The 19,741-nt window shown below is 42.9% G+C and overlaps 1 long non-coding RNA gene across 8 annotated transcripts in view; it reads left to right on the forward strand.

Moving 5' to 3' along the window:
* Positions 1 to 19,741, forward strand: part of LOC140611793 (uncharacterized) — a 144,360-nt gene that overhangs the window by 79,671 nt on the left and 44,948 nt on the right. For 7 of the 8 annotated variants that reach the window (XR_012013018.1, XR_012013021.1, XR_012013016.1 and 4 more), the window contains one exon: positions 13,628 to 13,837. This is a non-coding gene — a long non-coding RNA (uncharacterized lncRNA). Of the gene's footprint in view, positions 1 to 13,624; positions 13,838 to 19,741 lie in introns of all 8 variants that reach the window. The other variant, XR_012013019.1, reaches the window with a different exon arrangement.

Raw genomic sequence — 19,741 nt, forward strand, 5'->3', positions numbered from 1 at the left:
CTCATGTGCTCCTGTCTCCATGTCCCTGTTTTACCCTTCTTTTCTTGTTGCCTCTTTTTTTCCCACCTAAGTTCAGTTTGTATTTCCTTGCAGTGAACTTGAGAAGCCTTCCTGGCACAAACAAAGCAACAATCACATAGGTAATGACCTCCCAAGACTCCACTTCCCACTACGTGGGTTGCTGTGAAAATTAGGAGACCTATCACAATTAGGAGAGCTATCACTGTAGCTGCTGGTGTATTTTCTGCTGTTCAGAAAGCTGTGGCTCACTGTTGTTCAACATAGTACTAGAAGTCCTAGCCTCAGCAGTCAGACAACAAAATGAAACAAAAGCCATTCAAATTGGCAAAGAAGAAGTCAAACTCTCATTCTTTGCAAATGACATGATATGTATATGGAGAACCCAAAAGACTCCATTCTGAAATTGCTAGAACTCATACAGGACTTTAGGAATGTGGCAGGATACAAAATCAATGCACAGAAATTTGTGGCATTTCTATACACTAACAATGAGACTGAAGAAAGAGAAATTAAGGAATCGATCTCATTTACAATTGCACCCAAAACTGTAAGATACCTAGGAGTAAACCTAACCAAAGAGGTAAAGGATCTGTACTCTAAAAACTACAGAACCCTTCTGAAAGTAATTGAGGAAGATACAAAGAGATGGAAAAATATTCCATGCTCATGGATTGGAAGAGTAAATATTATGAAAATGTCCATGCTAACCAGGGCAATTTACACATTCAATGCAGTCCCATCAAAACATCAGGTTTTCTTTACAGAGCTGGAAGAAATAATCTTAAGATTTGTATGGAACCAGAAAAGACCTCAAATGGCCAGAGGAATGTTGAAAAAGAAAACCAATTCTGGGAGCATCACAATGCTGGATTTCAAGTTGCATTACAAAGCTGTGATCATCAAGACAGTATGGTACTGGCACAAAAACAGACACATAGATCAATGGAACAGGATAGAGAACCCAGAAATGGGCCCTCAACTCTATGGTCCACTAAATTTCTACAAAGCAGAAAAGAATATCCACTGGAAAAGGGACAGTATCTTCAATAAATGGTGCTTGAAAAATTGAACAGCCACATGCAGAAGAATGAAACTGGACCATTCTCTTACGCCATATACAAAGATTCTCTCAAAATGATTGAAAGATCTAAATTTGAGACAAGAATCCATCAACATCCTAGAGGAGAACACAGGCAACACCCTTTGAACTTGGCCACAGCAACTTCTTGCAAGATACATCTATGAAGGCAAGGGAAACTAGGGCAAAAATGAACTATTGGGACTTCATCAGGATAAAAAGCTTCTGCACAGCAAGAGACAGTCAACACCCAGTGCTCATCCCATCAAGTGTTCTCCTCAGTGCCCATCACCCAGTCACCCCATCCCCCATCCACCTCCCCTTCTGCAACCCTATGTATGTTTCCCGGAGTCAGGACTCTCTCATGGTTTGTCTCCCTTTCTAATCTTAAAATTCCCCTTCTAATTTTCCCACTCAGTTTTCCTCCTTTCCTTTATGATCCCTTTCACTATTTCTTATATTACACATATTAATGAGACCCTATGATGATTGTCTTTCTCCCGTTGACTTATTTAACTTAGCATAATACCCTCCATTTGAAAGATCTAAATGTGAGACAAGAATCCATCAAAATCCTAGAGGGGAACACAGGCAACACCCTTTTTGAACTTGACCACAGCAACTTCTTGCAAGATATATCTATGAAGGGAAGGGAAACAAGCAAAAATGAACTATTGAGACTTAAGATAAAAAGCTTCTGCACAGCAAACTGAATTTAAATAAAAACAAGAAAAAGAAAGTGGTGGCTATCACAGTTTATAATTCAAGGCACTGCACAAGCCAGGGAAGGGACACCTGGGGACAGGCCTTGTGCATGGAGCCCCTGCCCATCCTACCCCACAGGGTGTTACAACTGGCTGCTTACCTCCAGCACCTGTGGAAGGAGCTCTGCTGTCCATTCATCCTTCTTTTCAACTGTGAGTTATTCAAGGTGCTTAGATGAGGGTGATGCTTATACAATCTGTGGAGTTATTATTATCTGTGAATTAGAGATGAACATGGAAAGGAAAACACACATGTCCTCTTAGGGTTCATGCACGCTCACATGTACACATACTCACACACTCACTCACACTCAGAGCACACACTTTCTTTCTCATGAAATTAGCCCTGTCACTTCCAGTCCAAGGGAACACCCACCGGGTATGTAAGAATCATGCCCATTCCTGAGCATTATCTCTCCAGCCACACCAAGATTTGAGATATGCTGGAAGAAAGGCCACAGAATTATATAAAATAACTTGTGAGCTACATCTTTCACTTTTAAAACAATATTTTAAAACACAAAAGAGAATGGTGGCAAGAACAAGGTTATAGAATGCAGCAGAGAGCTGGGGTTGGAAGTAGAGCTGGGTTCTGCTAGATCTCCCTGGAGAAGCGCCTCCCTCTGACAATCTCTTTGGTATTTACTGCAAGCCTGTGAGTCACATCAAACTCTTATTTCTAATAAGTGTGAAGTATGCAAGCCCCCTGAAAATCAGGTATAACTTAATTTGCTAGGCACATATGCCAGCTTGACAAAGAGGAGTATGCAGAGGTTTTTCTTTCAGTGGATTATTGCTCTGGTGTGAGCCTACCTGTGCATGTGCTAAATTTTGCATGACATTTGTAATCAGTGATAGATGGGTCTGTTTCCTCAGCCCAAGGGAACACAGCCCCAAGGGAGATCCAGCATCTCTGCATGAATCTTGGTTTCCTGAGTCACTGCAGAATCATAGAACTGCTGGGAGGCCCTGAGAGTTTCCTCCTGTACCTAGAGCATATCCCATGAGGCCTGTATCCTGAGAGTGTTGCCTGGACATACTGACCTCACTCCAGGCTTGCTCCTCTGGGCCTGGTTGCAATGGCCCTGACTACTGCTGCCTCAGTGGTGTTCCTTCCTAAAAGCTGTCTAGGGGCTGGATGTCCCCCAGATGCCCACTCAGCAGCCCCAGCGACCTCTGGCCTGGAAATCTGCTACTGCTCTGTTCCCCCTGTGTACTGCATCCTCATCACCTTCCAGGGGAGTTCAGACATAATGTGTGCAGAGCCATCTATCATCTGACCCTCTCCTTGTGCCATGAGCTCAGGGGGATATGATTTATTTGTTTACTGTCTCTCTGCACACAGGACCCTGTGCTCCAGGGCTGGAGTCTGACTGTTCTGCAGCTTTGCAGTCAAGTGTCTAGACTCCTGAGCCAAGTTTCAGCCCTAATAGCATCCATGGGGCCAGTTACTGGGTCCCTTTGAGACCCAGTTCCTTCTTCCATAGAACAGCCAGAATGCCTGACTCCCAAAGCCTTTGTCAGAATTCAGGATTGAGGAAAGGGTACCGGGCAAGCTGTGAGGGGAGCTGACTTGTATATATATATATATATATATATATATATATATATATATATATATATATATATATGTTCAATTTGTCGACAGATAGTATAATACCCAGTGCTCATCCTGCCAAGTGCCCCCTTAGTGCCCATCACTCATTACTCCAACCCCCCCGCCCACCTCCCTTTCCAGTACCTCTAGTTTCTTTCCCAGAATTAGGTGTCTCTCAAGTTTTGTCACCCTCACTGATATTTTCACTCATTTTCTCTCTTTATTTCCTTTCATGAATTTTTATATTCCCCAAATGAATGAGACCATATAATGTTTGTCCTTCTCTGATTATTTCACTCAGCATAATACCCACCAGTTCCATCCATGTCGAAGCAAATGGTGGGTATTTGTCATTTCTTTTTTTTTACTTTAAATATTTTATTTTATTGGAGTTCAATTTGCCAACATATAGCATAACACCCAGTGCTCATCCCATCAAGTGCCTCCATATGTGCCCGTCATCCAGTTACCCCCATCTCCCACCCACCTCCCTTTCTACCGCCCCTTGTTTGTTTCCCAGAGTTAGGAGTCTCTCATGTTCTGTCTCCCTCTCTGATATTTCCCACTCATTTTCTCTCCTTTCCCCTTTATTTCCAGTCACTATTTTTTTATATTCCCCAAATGAATGAGACCATATAATGTTTGTCCTTCTCTGACTGACTTATTTCACTCAGCATGATACCCTCCAGTTCCATCCACATCGAAGCAAATGGTGGGTATTTGTCGTTTCTCATGGGTGAGTAATATTCCATTGTATACATAAACCACATCTTCTTTATCCATTCATCTTTTGATGGACACCGAGGCTCCTTCCACGGTTTGGATATTGTGGACATTGCTGCTAGAAACATTGGGGTGCAGGTGTCCCGGCGTTTCACTGCATCTGTATCTTTGGGGTAAATCCCCAGAAGTGCAATTGCTGGGTCATAGGGCAGGTCTATTTTTAACTCTTTGAGGAACCTCCACACAGTTTCCCAGAGTGGCTGCACCATTTCACATTCCCACCAACAGTGCAAGAGGGTTCCCTTTTCTCCGCATCCTCTCCAACATTTGTGTATTCCTGCCTTGTTAATTTTCCCCATTCTCACTGGTGTGAGGTGGGATCTCATTGTGGTTTTGACTTGTATTTCCCTGATGGCCAGTGACGCAGAGCACTTTCTCATGTGCTTGTTGGCCATGGTCTATGTTTTCCTCTCTAAAATTTCTGTTCATGTTTTTTTTTTTTAAATATTTATTTATTTATTCGTGATGAGAGAGAGAGAGAGAGAGAGAGAGAAAGAGAGAGGCAGAGACACAGGCAGAGGGAGATGCAGCCTCCATGCCGGGAACCCAACGCGGGACTCCATCTCAGGACTCCAAGATCACGCGCTGGGCCAAAGCCAGGCCCTAAACCACTGAGCCACCCAGGGATCCCCTCTGTTCATGTCTTTTGCCCATTTCATGATTGGATTGTTTGTTTCTTTGCTGTTGAGTTTAATAAGTTCTTTATGGATCTTGGATACTAGTCCTTTTTCTGATAGGACATTTGCAAATATCTTCTCCCATTCTCTAGGTTGTCTTTTAGTTTTGTTGACTGTTTCTTTTGCTGTGCACAAGCTTTTTATCTTGCTTAAGTCCCAATAATTCATTTATGTTTTTGTTTCACTTGCCTTCATGGATGTATCTTGCAAGAAGTTGCTGTGGCCAAGTTCAAAAAGGGTGTTGCCTGTGTTCTCCTCTAGGATGTTGATGGATCCTGGCTCACATTGAGATCTTTCATCCATTTTGAGTTTATCTTTGTATATGATGTGAGAGAATGGTCTAGTTTCATTCTTCTGCATGTGGATGTCCAATTTTCCCAGCCACCATTTATTGAAGAGACTGTCTTTTTTCCAGTGGATAGTTTTTCCTGCTTTGTTGAATATTAGTTGACCATAGAGTTGAGGGATCACTTCTGTATTCTCTTTTCTGTTCCATTGATCTCTGTGTCTGTTTTTGTGCCAGTACCACACTGTCTTGATGACCACAGCTTTGTAGTACAACCTGAAATCTGGCATTGTGAAGCCCCCAGCTATGGCTTTCTTTTTCAATATTCCCCTGGCTATTCGGGGTCTTTTTGGATTCCACACAAATCTTAAGATGATTTGTTTCAAGTCTCTGAAGAAAGTCCATGGTATTTTGATAGGGATTGCATTAAATGTGTAAATTTCCCTGGGTAACATTGACATTTTCACATTATTAATTCTTCCAATCCGTGAGCATGGACAATTTTCCATCTCTTGGTGTCTTCCTCAATTTCTTTCAGAAGTGTTCTGTAGTTTTTAGGGTATAGATCCTTTACCTCTTTGATTAGGTTTATTCCTAGGTATCTTATGCTTTTGGGAGCGATTGTAAATGGGATTGACTCTTTTATTTATTTATTTTTATTTATTTATGATAGGCACACAGTGAGAGAGAGAGAGAGAGGCAGAGACACAGGCAGAGGGAGAAGCAGGCTCCATGCACCGGGAGCCCGACGTGGGATTCGATCCCGGGTCTCCAGGACCGCGCCCTGGGCCAAAGGCAGGCGCCAAACCGCTGCGCCACCCAGGGATCCCCGGGATTGACTCTTTAATTTCTCTTTTTTCAGTCTCATTGTTAGTGGATAGAAATGCCACTGACTTCTGGGCATTGATTTTGTATCCTGCCACACTGCCGAATTGCTGTATGGGTTCTAGTAATCGTGGGGTGCAGTGTTTTGTTTTTTTTTATGTACAGTATCATGTCATCTGTGAAGAGGGAAAGTTTGACTCCTTCTTTGTCAATTTGAATGCCTTTAATGTCTTTTTGTTGTCTGATTTCTGAGGCTAGGACTTCCAGTACTATGTTGAAAAGCAGTGTTAAGAGTGGGAATCTCTGTCTCATTCCTGATCTTAGGGTAAGGCTCCAAGTGTTTCCCCATTAAGAATGATATTTGGTGTGGCCTTTTCATAGATGGCTTTTAAGATGCTGAGGAATGTTGCCTCTATCCCTACCCTCTGAAGAGTTTTGATCAGGAATGGATGCTGTATTTTGTCAAATCTTTCTCTGCATCTATTGAGAGGATCATATGGTTCTTGTTTTTTCTCTTGTTGATATGATTTATCATATTGGTTGCTTTACGAGTGTTGAATCAGCCTTGCATCCCAGGGATAAATCCCACTTGGTCATGATGAATAATCTTTTTAATGTACTGTTGGATCCTATTGGCTAGTATCTTGTACAGAAATTTTACATTCTTGTTCATTGGGGATATTGGTCTATAATTATCCTTTTTGGCAAGGTCTTTGGTTTTGGAATTAAGGTGATGCTGGCCTCATAGAATGAGTTTGGAAGTATTCCATCTCTTTCTATCTTTCCAAACAGTTTTAGTAGAATAGGTATGGTTTCTTCTTTAAACGTTTGATAGAATTCCCCTGGGAAGTCATCTGGCCGTGGACTCTTGTGTCTTGGGAGGTTTTTGATGACTGCTTCAATTTCCTCCCTGGTTATTGGCCTGTTCAGATTTTCTATTTCTTCCTGTTCCAGTGTTGGTAGATTGTGGTTTTCCAGAAATGCGTCCATTTCTTCTAGATTGCCTAATTTATTGGCAAATAGGTGCTCATAATAAGTTTTAAAATCGTTTGTATTTCCTTGGTACTGGTGGTGTTCTCTCCTTTTTCATTCATGATTTTATTAATTTGAGTCTTTTATCTCTTCTTTTTAATAAGGCTGGCTAATGGTTTATCTATCTTATTAATTCTTTCAAGAAACCAACTCCTGGTTTTGTTGATCTGTTCCATAGTTCTTCTGGTCTCTATTTCATTGAGTTCTGCTTGAATCTTTACTAACTCTCTTCTTCTGCTGGGTGTAGGATCTGTCTGCTGTTTTTTTTCTCCAGTTCCTTTAGATGAAAGGTTAGTTTTTGTATTTGAGTTCTTTCCAGTTTTTGGATGGATGCTTGTATTGCGATGTGTTTCCCCTTCACGACTGCTTTTGCTGTATCCCAAAGATTTGGAATGGTTTTATCTTCATTCTTATTAATTTCCATGAATCTTTTTAATTCTTCTCTAATTTACTGGTTGACCCTTTCATCTTTTAGCAGGATGCTCTTTAACCTCCATGTGTTTGAAATCCTTCTAAATTTCTTCTTGTGATTTAGTTCTAGTTTCAAAGCATTAGGGTCTGAAAATATGCAGGGGACAATCCCAGTCTTTTTTATCAGTTAAGTCCTGATTTGTGACCCAGTATGTGATCTATTCTGGAGAAAGTTCCATGTGCATTTGAGAAGAATGTGTTTTCAGTTGCCTTTGGATGTAAAGTTCTGTAAATATCTGTGAAATCCATCTGGTCCAGTTTATCATTTAAAGCTCCTGTTTCTTTGGACATAGCTTAGAAGATATCAATAGCAGAAAGCGCTGTGTTCAAGTCTCCCAGTATAAGTGTATTATTATCTAAGTATGTCTTAACTTTGGTTATTAATTGATTGATATACGTGGCAGCTCCCATATTTGGGGCATTAATATTCATGAAGGTTAGGTCCTCTTGTTGGATAGATCCTTTAAGTATGATATAGGGTCCCTCTTCATCTCTTACTACAGTCTTTGGGATAAACTTATTTATGTGATATGAGGAATGCTACCCCTGCTTTCTTTTGAGGACCATTTGAATGGTAATTGGTTCTCCAACCTTTTATTTTCACCCTGGAGGTGTCCTTACATCTGAAATGAGTCTCTTGTAGGCAGCCAATAGATGGGTCTTGCTTTTTTATCCAGTCTGAAACCCTGTGCCTTTTGATGGGATCATTAAGCCCATTCACGTTTAGAATTACTATTAAAGATATGAATTTAGTGTCATCATAACACTTATTCAGTCCCTGTTTTTGTTGATTGTTTCTTTGGACTTCCTCTTTCTTTCACAGAGTCCCCCTTTATATTTCTTGGAGAACTGGTTTGGTGGTCACATATTCTTTCAGTTTCTGCCTATCTTGGAAGCTCTTTATCTCTCCTTCTATTCTGAATGAGAGCCTTGCTGGATAAAGTATTCTTGGCTGCATGTTCTTCTCATTGAGGACCCTGAATATTTCCTGCCAGCCCTTTCTGGCCTGCCAGGTCTCTGTGGAGAGGTCTGCTGTCAATCTAATATTTCTCCCCATAAAGTTTAGGGAACTCTTGTCTCTTGCTGCTTTAAGGATCTTCTCTTAATCTTTGGAATTCACAAGTTTCACTATGAAATGTCAAGGTGTTGAACGGTTTTTATTGATTTTAGGGGGGATCTCTCTATGTCCTGGATCTGAATGACTGTTTCCCTCCTCAAATTAGGGAAGTTCTCAGCTATGATTTGTTCAAATACACTTTCTGGTCCTCTGTCCCTTTTGGCACCCTCTGCAACCCCAATTAAACATAGATTTTTTCATTCTGAGTCTGTCATTTATTTTCCTTAACTTTTCCTCATGATTCTTAAATTGTTTTTCTCTTTTTTCCTCAGCTTCCTTCCTTGCCATCAACTTGTTTCTATGTCACTCATTGTTTCTTCTACCTCATTAGCCCTCATTGTTAGGAAGTCCAGTTTGAATTGCGTCTCATTTAATTGATTTTTAATTTCGGCCTGATTAGATCTAAATTCTGGAGTCATGAAGTCTCTTGAATCCCTTATGCTTTTTTTCCAGAGCCACCAGTAGCTTTATTTTTTTAAATAATAAATTCATTTTTTATTGGTGTTCAATTTGCCAACATACAGAATAACACCCAGTGCTCATCCCGTCAAGTGCCCCCCTCAGTGCCTGTCACCCATTCACCCCCACCTCCCACCCTCCTCCCCTTCCACCACCCCTAGTTCGTTTCCCAGAGTTAGGAGTCTTCATGTTCTGTCTCCCTTTCTGATATTTCCTACCCATTTCTTCTCCTTTCCCCTTCTATTCCCTTTCACTATTATTTATATTCCCCAAATGAATGAGACCATATAATGTTTCTCCTTCTCTGATTGACTTATTTCACTCAGCATAATATCCTCCAGTTCTATCTATTGAAGAAAATGGTGGGTATTTGTCATTTCTAATGGCTGAGTAATAATCCATTGTATACATAAACCACTTCTTTATCCATTCATCTTTCGATGGACACCGAGGCTCCTTCCAGTAGCTTTATAATTTTGCTTCTGAATTGGCTTTCTGACATTGAATTGTAATCCAAATTCTGTAACTCTGTGGGAGAGAGGACTGTTTCTGATTCTTTTTTCTTTTTTTTTTTTTTTTTTATGGTGAGTTCTTCCTTCTAGTCATGTTGCTCAGTTCAGAGTGGCAAAAAAGAAGTTGTACTTTATAGAAGCTCGAACTCTTCTCACTGTAGGAATCTGGCTGTTCCCTCTTTAAATTTCAGGCCAAATTCATAAGTTTTCAGGATTATTTGAAAGTTATCTAGGTAAGTTGGTGGGGACAAGTGACTTGGGGATCCTACTCCTCCACCGTCTTTCCCCGCCTCCTCCAGGAGCTGACTTACTAATTTCATTTCCATTCTCCCCAGTCACTCAGTCTCACATGTGCCTCGTTCCCAACCTCCCTTTACCCACACCTCCATCCAGTTCCCCATGGCAAGGGACAAGCTTTTAACCCCTTTGTACCCAAGGGTCTGTCCCAGAAACTCAGTGCTTTGCTTCCTATGCTGTTCTGGCACTCCCAGGGACACAGGTCGCACCCAGTTGTCGTTCTCAGCTGCATTGATGCCTTCCCTATGGTGAAAGCTGCGTACTGTAGGCTGGGGCTTGTACTTTTCTTTTGTGTAAAGCACCAACAGACAGACAGTACATAAGCAGAAAGCAGTCATATTCAATTTTCAAATTTAATGGGGCTGGGGATAAATTAGGACAACAATGCATGAAAAGGTACCTCCCACAGATGACCAAGGTATGCAACCTGCTGTTGGGCACCACAGGGCAGGGCTTGTTCACCTGCTGGGAAGACTATGGGAACATGTTCAGTAAATGGGTGAGGAAAGGACTGTGTTCTTGGACCTCTGCTCTCGCTCCCAGATCACTCATGCAATCGTTAAAATCCTGTCTAGCCAAACCACTGCTGCTCAGCTTCCAAGGTTCAGCTTCAAGGCCAGCTATACTGGGAAGTGAGGCCAATGAGGCTGACCCCACCTCAGTTCCTGTCACCTGGAAGGGCACAGGCCATGCTAGTAGTGACTGGAGGGCCAGCTCCCTAGGGTAGGGGCAAGACCCTTGTTGCCCCCTTGTGCCAAGAAATTAACCTTCTTTGCAGCAAGATGCTGGACTATGGTCATCCCACAGATGGCTAGGTGCGGGGATGCAAGGCCTGGGGTCTCAGAGAACCTTGCGTCCACCAGGTTTTCCCCTTCCCTGAGCACACACACCTGAGGCCCTGGGCTTCGCTGCCCCCTTACCAAGAAAGTGGTGCCACCGAGTGGTTGTGATCAGGCTTTGCAGCTGGATGGGCTGCTTCCAGCCACTAGTGTCTGATGTCACCTGTGTTCTCACTACTTCTCTGGGGAGCTCAGTGGCCATCCGTGACACTGTCCTTTCCCCTGCTGGTGCTAGAAGAATTAAATAGAGTAGTGCTTGGAAGATAGCAGGTGCCAACACATGGGAGCCCTCATGCTTCATGGACAGCAGGAGTCAGATGGTGTTCCTAGCTCTGCAAACACTCCCCTTCCCCACCCCTCAAACTTCACTCCATTTAGCCAAACAGGTGGTCTGATAGGGCTTCAGCTGATGCTGTTTCTGGGGCACCCCTGGGTGTCAGGTGCTTGAAATACTGTCTCATACTGTAATTCTGGGTCACTTTCTTCATCTGGAGGGCTGTGCCCTATACCACTACTCATGGCATGGGGGTCTCTAAGTGCTGTGCAGCTGTCATTTCCTGAACTCCCTGAAACTTGGCATCCTCCTTCTAAGGATCTTATGGTTTAGTTTGAAAAGAAACAAAACAGAATGCCCTAAGTGTGCAAGAAGGGGTTGGCTAAGAAGTGAGGAAGTGGGCCTGGAACAGCACTTGGAAACAACAGTGCTGTTGTTTTCCAAGAAGAGATGGAAGAATCCAACCTGTGTCTGAGCCCTTCAGTGACTTCCCCTTGCCTATGGGACACCCAGCCTTCTTGTGGCCCTCCAGTTCCAGCTCTTTACTTCCAGGGCACATAGAGCCTGTCTACCTGAATGGCTTGCAGGTCCTATACAGCCATTGTGCCACATTCTTTGGTCATGCTATTTTCTCTGCTTGGAATGTCTTCCTCTCTAGCAAAATCCTACTGACCCATAAAACCCCCACCTAGGCATCTCTTTCTCCAGAAAGTCATCTGATCTCCCAGGCTCCTCCTCAACCCATTTAGCATCTCCATGAAAAGGCAACTCCAACTTCATGGTCCAAATCTGAACTCCTGACCCTATCCCCCTTCCTTCTTGTGCCTCTGTAATCTTCCCCATCTCAGCTCACAACAACTCTGATCTTCCAGTTACTCAGCCAAAATCTTTGCAGTTATCCTTAACTCTTCTTTCTCTCACATTCACATTTGGTCCATCAGTAAATCTATAAGCTTTACCTTTAAAACATGACCAGAATGTGGCCACTTTTGTCCATCTTCTCAGGACACAAGTCACCACCATTTGTCAGCTGGATTTAACACTAGCTTCTTGACTGGTCTAGTTGCTCCTGACTGTGCCCCAAAGCACAAGACAGCCTACAGCAATCTCACTCAACCCCAAGCTAAAAGTGGCACCTCATTGCTCTTCTCTGACACCCAAGGCAGGGAGTCTCACCGCATCAGTGCTCAGTAATCCTCCTTTACTGTCCTTAAGAAAGCCCAACTACCTCCACTGACATTTTCCAAAAGCTGTATTTATGGTCTATGGGGTAGAAAAGAGAAATAGCATGAAGATGTGCATGTCATGCTGACAGGAAAGGTCAGGGGCTGGCTGAATGTGATGTGACCTTGCAGATTGATGTGGGGTCCCAGTATTGGCACCAGAAGTGCCTCGAGGGGCTGATGTGGTTATGGTATTTTTGAAATGGTAAGTAAACCTCAAGGAAGCCTTGGTCAAACAGGTTATGTGACATGGTGCTCCTGAAACATCCTTGGCATGTTGAAACCATGCACTCACCTTGGTTTGCATGTAAAGTGGGAAACTGCTCTTGTCTGCAGGGATGTTGTGAGGTCTGGGATATGGCAGATCTTTCTAGGGCTAGAGTTTTCTTTCACAAAGACTTCAACAGCAGTCCTGTTCCAGGAGCAAAGGGCAACAAAGTCCCTGATCTTTGAGACAACCAAAACATGCCCCTGCAGATTTCCAGTCCCCTTCCCTAGGGGCATTGCTATCCTGCTGAGGCAGAGGCACACTTCAGAAAAACCCTAGAGCAAGTAAGAAGCCAGTGGTGAGGCCCTGTCCTGCACAGCCACTGCTGGTGTCCCTCTACCCTTTTCCATCTCCTCTCTGCCAGTCCCTGATTTGCTGAGAGCACTCACTGTAGGCAGGCTTGCATTTGCTGTTCCCTCAACAGGACACCTACTCAGCTTGCTTCCTCAGGTGTCTGTGCAGGTGTTGCTTTATCAACTGAAGACTTCCTCATCCTCACATATAAAGTGTTTAAGTGTGTAATACCCATCCCTCTCTGGCAGTCCTTAGCCTTCCCTGCTTTTGTCTTTCCCATGGTATACTTCACCTTTGTACTTCATACTTTGTACAGGTCATGCCACTTATTATTCTTATTTATTTGCTTATTCTTTGTCTCCTCTTATTAAAACATAAGCTCCATGAAGGTAGAGTGTTCATCTGTTGATAGGATAGTACCAGGTGCTATGCAGATGCTCAGTAAATGGTTCAATAAATTAAGTCCACAGACAAATGGCACGAATGAAACTTTTTGTCTCTGGTCACCTTCCTGTTGAACTGGGTGATGAAGGCAAGGGGGTACCTTCATCACCTCTCCGCACCTGGTGCAGAGCTGGCAACCTTGGTTGGTTGGTAATCAACTAGCTGAACTGAATCTGAAAGACTGAAAGACAGGATGCACAGGGAGCTGGCTGTGCATCCTGCCCTGTGAGGAGGCTGAGATCTGTCTTCTGAGCTCTGGTTCCTTATGAAATAGCTGTCAGGTCTGCCTCGGGCAGATTAATAATTGCTGTTTGTTTCAGGAGTGTGTGTGATCCATTGCATCTCTTTTCTTCTTTTCCCCAGCAGATTTCAAGTGGTTTCACCTTAGCCTCCAGTCTTTGGGGAGGGCCACACACTGCTGTATGTTCATCATCTCTATCTCATGGTCCTTGATGGGTTCACAGTCTGTCACTCTTACATGGAGTGTTTTCAGCATGGCAGCAACAGAAACAGGAGTCCTTCCATGGAAGCTGACAGTGGACTTCAGAGGCCAGAGAAAATCTACATCATCACAAGGTGACAAGCCTCCTCTACATGCATTCCTTCTGGTGATCAGGGAGCCTTTCAATAATGCATTAAACTGGGCCAGAATATGGCTAAAATGTATTCTGAAATGGAAACTGCCAAAGTGCAAATGAAGTATAAAGGAAGGCAACAGAAAACGGTGACTGGGTTGAATGTTAAGGAGAAAGCCCTTTTGTCCTGTCTCTCTCCGTGTCTGGGTAGCAGCATGCCACTTTCTCTCACATAGGGAGTCCATATTTTCCCTGTGGGGCTTCTAGATGAGAAATCCCAGCAACTCAGCCCCCAACAAAGTAGAGGGTGTCTATTCTTGGCTGATGTGAATGGAACATACCTCCAGAGGGCCAAGCGTACACAGTGCTCTCATTCTACTTGCAGCAGAGCTAAGCTGTACCATTTTAGAATCATATAATTACCTACATTCAGTGTCAGCTGCATTGGCCAACCCACCCTGCATGTTCTGGACCTAGTGTCTATTTCGGAATGAGGAATCAGGAATAGGCAAGCTGGTCTCCCCTTCCATTCTGTGCTTCTTTCCCATTTCAGCACCACATTTGCCAGCCAGTGCCTGGGTGGCTCTTCTCTCTAGGCAGGAGTTTTAGAGACGACTGAGGTCCCCATTCAAGGGGTGTCCTGGCCACTTGGCTCAGTGGCCTGTGGTGCTAGCTCAGAGACCAGAGACCAGAGGTTAAACAGAAGTGACTTGGAGTTAGCTCCTTCCCTTATGAGCAATGTTTCTGGCCTTCAGTTTCCTCTTCTCTAAAGTGATAATGAAAATATCTAGGTTCTGTGAGGGCGAATGAGAAATGTTTACATTGTTCTAGAAGATGATGCTACAAAGTGGAATTTAACCTCATGAGCTCTGACTCTCCAGTGATTCAGTGGGTTCAGCCTGGCTCCAGTTCCATCTGGGAGCAGGAGTGAGACCTTGTACATACAGACACATAAACACATATGCTCTCACATATATTCAGATTCATGGACACACAGTGACACACAATGGAGCATGCACTCACATTCACACACATACAAACTCTTGCACATACTCATATACACATGGCATGTCCTTCTATAGGGGTCTCCCCTGGTCTTCTGCCACCAGGCCCCCTTTGTCTTCAAGGCTCACAGATCCCTAGCTGGCCTTTTCTCTGCCCCCCTTCACCTCTTTCCATCTGTGCTCTAATTAAGCTTTGGGAAGTTTCTGAACAATTGGTGTCTCTCAGGGTTTCATGGTTCTGTACAAGGTGCTCCTCTGACATGGAAAACTCTTCATTTTATTTTTTTTTTTACCAGAATATCTCTTTCTCATCTCTTCTCCCGCCAGCTTTATTAAAATATAATTGACATAAAACACTCTGTTCTCATGTCCTAAAACTTAGCTCAAAAGCTGGGTTCTCCAGGAAGCACCCTCTGGGACAGCTAGCATAACAGGCCATCCTGTGTCCTGTCTGTTAAGTTCCTTCATCACCTGATTCTCTGATCATGAGCCCATGAATGCTTTCTGGTCTCTTCATCCCCTGAAGGCCTGCACACAGTGGGGCCTCTCTCCCAGGATTGTTAAACAGAAAGGGGACAGGGTACTTGTGGCAGCTCCCAGACATGTCAGTAGGGGGAGCCCTAGGAGCTTGAAAAAAACTGCCTAGGGTCTCCTGCTTTGCAGACCTTCATTCCATCATGGCTTCACTGTGAAGAATTGTTTACTTTAGAATTCTGTATTGAATTTGGGAGGCTATATGTTTATGTGGAGGCATCTTTTCTCTGAAACTCCTAACAAGTACCTGATTGATATTTTAAAAATATTCTAAGCAATATTCATAACTTAATCTTCTGATAATCAAGTAGAAGGAAGAAAAATGTTTGACATGCATTTACTTCTGTTTTCACTCCTGGGTACTCAAGGAAACAATTCTATTTGTCACAGTACAATGATCTGGGGCTCTGGGAGGCATAATGTATGATTTTATAGCTTTGGTGGATAAATAGCTATAATTTTCATTAGTCCTCCTTGACTAAGTTTCCTGCTGAAACAGAAGAGACAAGGCAGTGAGCAAGATGCTTACCTCTGGGGGAAAGATTATAATTGCCAGATGGAGAGCAGGATGGACAAGTGGACAATGGCAAAGTGGATCCAGGAAGTCTGTACAGGACTGAGCTCTGTTGGCTCAGGTGGTTCTCTGTGTGGCAATGGGTGAGGTTTGGGTATTTTTCTAATAGAGCAACTCCATTCTTAAGTACTCACCCATGAGAAATCACTGTAGATGTCCACTCAAAGACTTGTGTCAGACTATTTATAGCAGCTTTATGTATAATGGCTTAAAACTGGAAACAACCTAAATATTTGCCAACAGGTGAATGTGTAAACAAAATCACATTCTCTCAATACTTTGGAATTCTGTTCAGCAATAAAAAAGAATGCACTATTGATCCATGCAATAGTAAGGATAAATTTCAAAGAATTATACTGAGTGAAAGACACCAGACTCAAATGATAATAATTTTATCATTCCCCATATATGAAGTTCAAGAACAGGCAAAGATGATTTTTCATAGTAGAAAACAGAGCAGTGACCACCTTGCAGGGCCAGAGGTAGACTGGGGGAGATCATGAAGGGATTTTCAGGATATAAGTCATGCTCTATATCTTGATTCAGATCACAGCTACATGAATATGTACATTCGTCAAAATTGTACACTTAAAATCTAGGCATTTACTGTATATAAAGTGAAAAAATTATCATGCCCCAAAATGCATGTTTAAATGAACTCAAGAAGCTGTCTCTTAGAAGGTGAGATTTATAGAGCAAACACCTGACTTCTGGGTATTGATTTTATATCCTGCCATACTGCCAAATTGCTGTATGAGTTCTAGCAATCTCGGGGTGGAGTCTTCTGGGTTTTCAGAAGATTGAAAGAGTCTTGTATCATGTCATCGGCAAAAGGGAGAGTTTGACTACTTCTTTGCCAATTTGAATGCCTTTTATGTCTTTTTGTTGTCTGATTGCTGAGGCTAGAACTTTTTTTTAAATAATAAATTTATTTTTTATTAGTGTTCAATTTGCCAACATACAGAATAACACCCAGTGCTCATCCCGTCAAGTGCCCCTCTCAGTGCCCGTCACCCATTCACACCCACCCCCTGCCCTCCGGATCATCCACCACCCCTAGTTCGTTTCCCAGAGTTAGGAGTCTTTATGTTCTGTCTCCCTTTCTGATATTTCCTACCCAATTCTTCTCCCTTCCCTTCTATTCCCTTTCACTATTATTTATATTCCCCAAATGAATGAGAACATAAAATGTTTGCCCTTCTCCTATTGACTTACTTCACTCGGCATAATACCCTCTAGTTCCATCCACGTCGAAGGAAATGGTGGGTATTTGTCGTTTCCATAGCTGAGTAATATTCCATTGTATACATAGACCACATCTTCTTTATCCATTCATTTTCGTTGCGCACCGAGGCTCCTTCCACACTTTGACTATTGTGGACATTGCTGCTAGAAACATCGGGGTGCAGGTTTCATTGCATTTCGGCGTATCATTGCATCTGTATCTTTGGGGTAAATACCCAACAGTGCAATTGCTGGGTCGTAGGGCAAGTCTATTTGTAACTCTTTGAGGAACCTCCACACAGTTTTCCAGAGTGGCTGCACCAGTTCACATTCCCACCAACAGTGCAAGAGGGTTCCCTTTTCTCCGCATCGTCTCCAACATTTGTGGTTTCCTGCCTTGTTAATTTTCCCCATTCTCACTGGTGTGAGGTGGGATCTCATTGTGGTTTTGATTTGTATTTCCCTGATGGCAAGGGATGCAGAGCATTTTCTCATATGCATGTTGGCCATGTCTATGTCTTCCTCTGTGAGATTTCTGTTCATGTCTTTTGCCCATTTCACGATTGGATTGTTTGTTTCTTTGGTGTTGAGTTTAAGTTCTTTATAGATCTTGGAAACTAGCCCTTTATCTGATACGTCATTTGCAAATATCTTCTCCCATTCTGTAGGTTGTCTTTGAGTTTTGTTGACTGTATCCTTTGCTCTGCAAAAGCTTCTTATCTTGATGAAGTCCCACTAGTTCATTTTTGCTTTTGTTTCTTTTGTCTTCGTGGACGTATCTTGCAAGAAGTTACTGTGGCCGAGTTCAAAAAGGGTGTTGCCTGTGTTCTCCTCTAGGATTTTGATGGAATCTTGTCTCACATTTAGATCTTTCATCCATTTTGAGTTTATCTTTGTGTATGGTGCAAGGGAGTGGTCTAGTTTCATTCTTCTGCATGTGGATGTCCAATTTTCCCAGCCACCATTTATTGAAGAGACTGTTTTTCTTCCAGTGGATAGTCTTTCCTCCTTTATCGAATATTAGTTGACCATAAAGTTCAGGGTCCACTTCTGAGTTCTCTATTCTGTTCCACTGATCTATGTGTCTGTTTTTGTGCCGGTAACACACTGTCTTGATGACCACAGCTTTGTAGTACAACCTGAAATCTGGCATTGTGATGCCCCCAGCTATGGTTTTCTTTTTTAAAATTCCCCTGGCTATTCGGGGTCTTTTCTGATTCCACACAAATCTTAAAATAATTTGTTCTAACTCTCTAAAGAAAGTCCACGGTATTTTGATAGGGATTGCATGAAACGTGTAAAGTGCCCTGGGTAACATTGACATTTTCACAATATTAATTCTGCCAACCCATGAGCATGGAATATTTTTCCATCTCTTTGTGTCTTCCTCAATTTCTTTCAGAAGTGTTCTATAGTTTTGAGGGTATAGATCCTTTACCTCTTTGGTTAGGTTTATTCCTAGGTATCTTATGCTTTTGGGTGCAATTGTAAATGGGATTGACTCCTTAATTTCTCTTTCTTCAGTCTCATTGTTAGCGCATAGAAATGCCACTGACTTCTGGGCATTGATTTTGTATCCTGCCATGCTACCGAATTGCTGTATGAGTTCTAGCAATCTTGGGGTGGAGGCTTTTGGGTTTTCTATGTAGAGTATCATGTCATCGGCGAAGAGGGAGAGTTTGACTTCTTCTTTGCCAATTTGAATGCCTTTAATGTCTTTTTGTTGTCTGATTGCTGAGGCTAGGACTTCCAATACTATGTTGAATAGCAGTGGTGAGAGTGGACATATACAGGATCCAGAATCCACAGGGCCTGGAGCATAAGGTTTATCTCAAGTCTCAACTGAACTGCCTTCTTCTGTCAGGCAGGGATAACTGGGAGGATGAGCCCCAAGAGGCCAAAAAGGCACCACCGGAAGACACAGAGAGATGAACTTTGGGCCTCCTTGGAGGCAGCTGCCAAGTGGATGCTCCCTGATTTGGAGCAGACCCAAGGGGCTCTCTAAACCAGATGGAGAAAAAAGCAGCGGCCTAGGTCCACCAGTGCCTGAAGAGCCTATGCTCACTTTGTAAATAAACAGCTCAACACCCCCCCACCAAAAAAAACAAAACAAAACAAGGCTGAATCAGCCTTGTGTCCTAGGGATACTTCGTCATGGTGAATAATTCTCTTAATGTACTGTTGGATCCTATTGGCTAGTATCTTGTTGAGAATTTTTGCATCCAGGTTCATCAGGGATATTGGTCTGTAATTCTCCTTTTTGGTGGGGTCTTTGTCTGGTTTTGGAATTAAGGTGATGCTGGCCTCATAGAACGAATTTGGAAGTACTCCATCTCTTTCTATCTTTCCAAACAGCTTTAGGAGAATGGGTATGGTTTCTTCTTTAAACGTTTGATAGAATTCCCCTGGGAAGCCATCTGGCCCTGGACTCTTGTGTCTTGGGAGGTTTTTGATGACTGCTTCAATTTCCTCCCTGGTTATTGGCCTGTTCAGGTTTTCTATTTCTTCCTGTTCCAGTTTTGGTAGTTTGTGGCTTTCCAGGAATGCGTCCATTTCTTCTAGATTGCCT

Source organism: Canis lupus, chromosome 20 (assembly GCF_048164855.1).
Source record: "Canis lupus baileyi chromosome 20, mCanLup2.hap1, whole genome shotgun sequence".
NCBI classification, from domain to species: domain Eukaryota; kingdom Metazoa; phylum Chordata; class Mammalia; order Carnivora; family Canidae; genus Canis; species Canis lupus.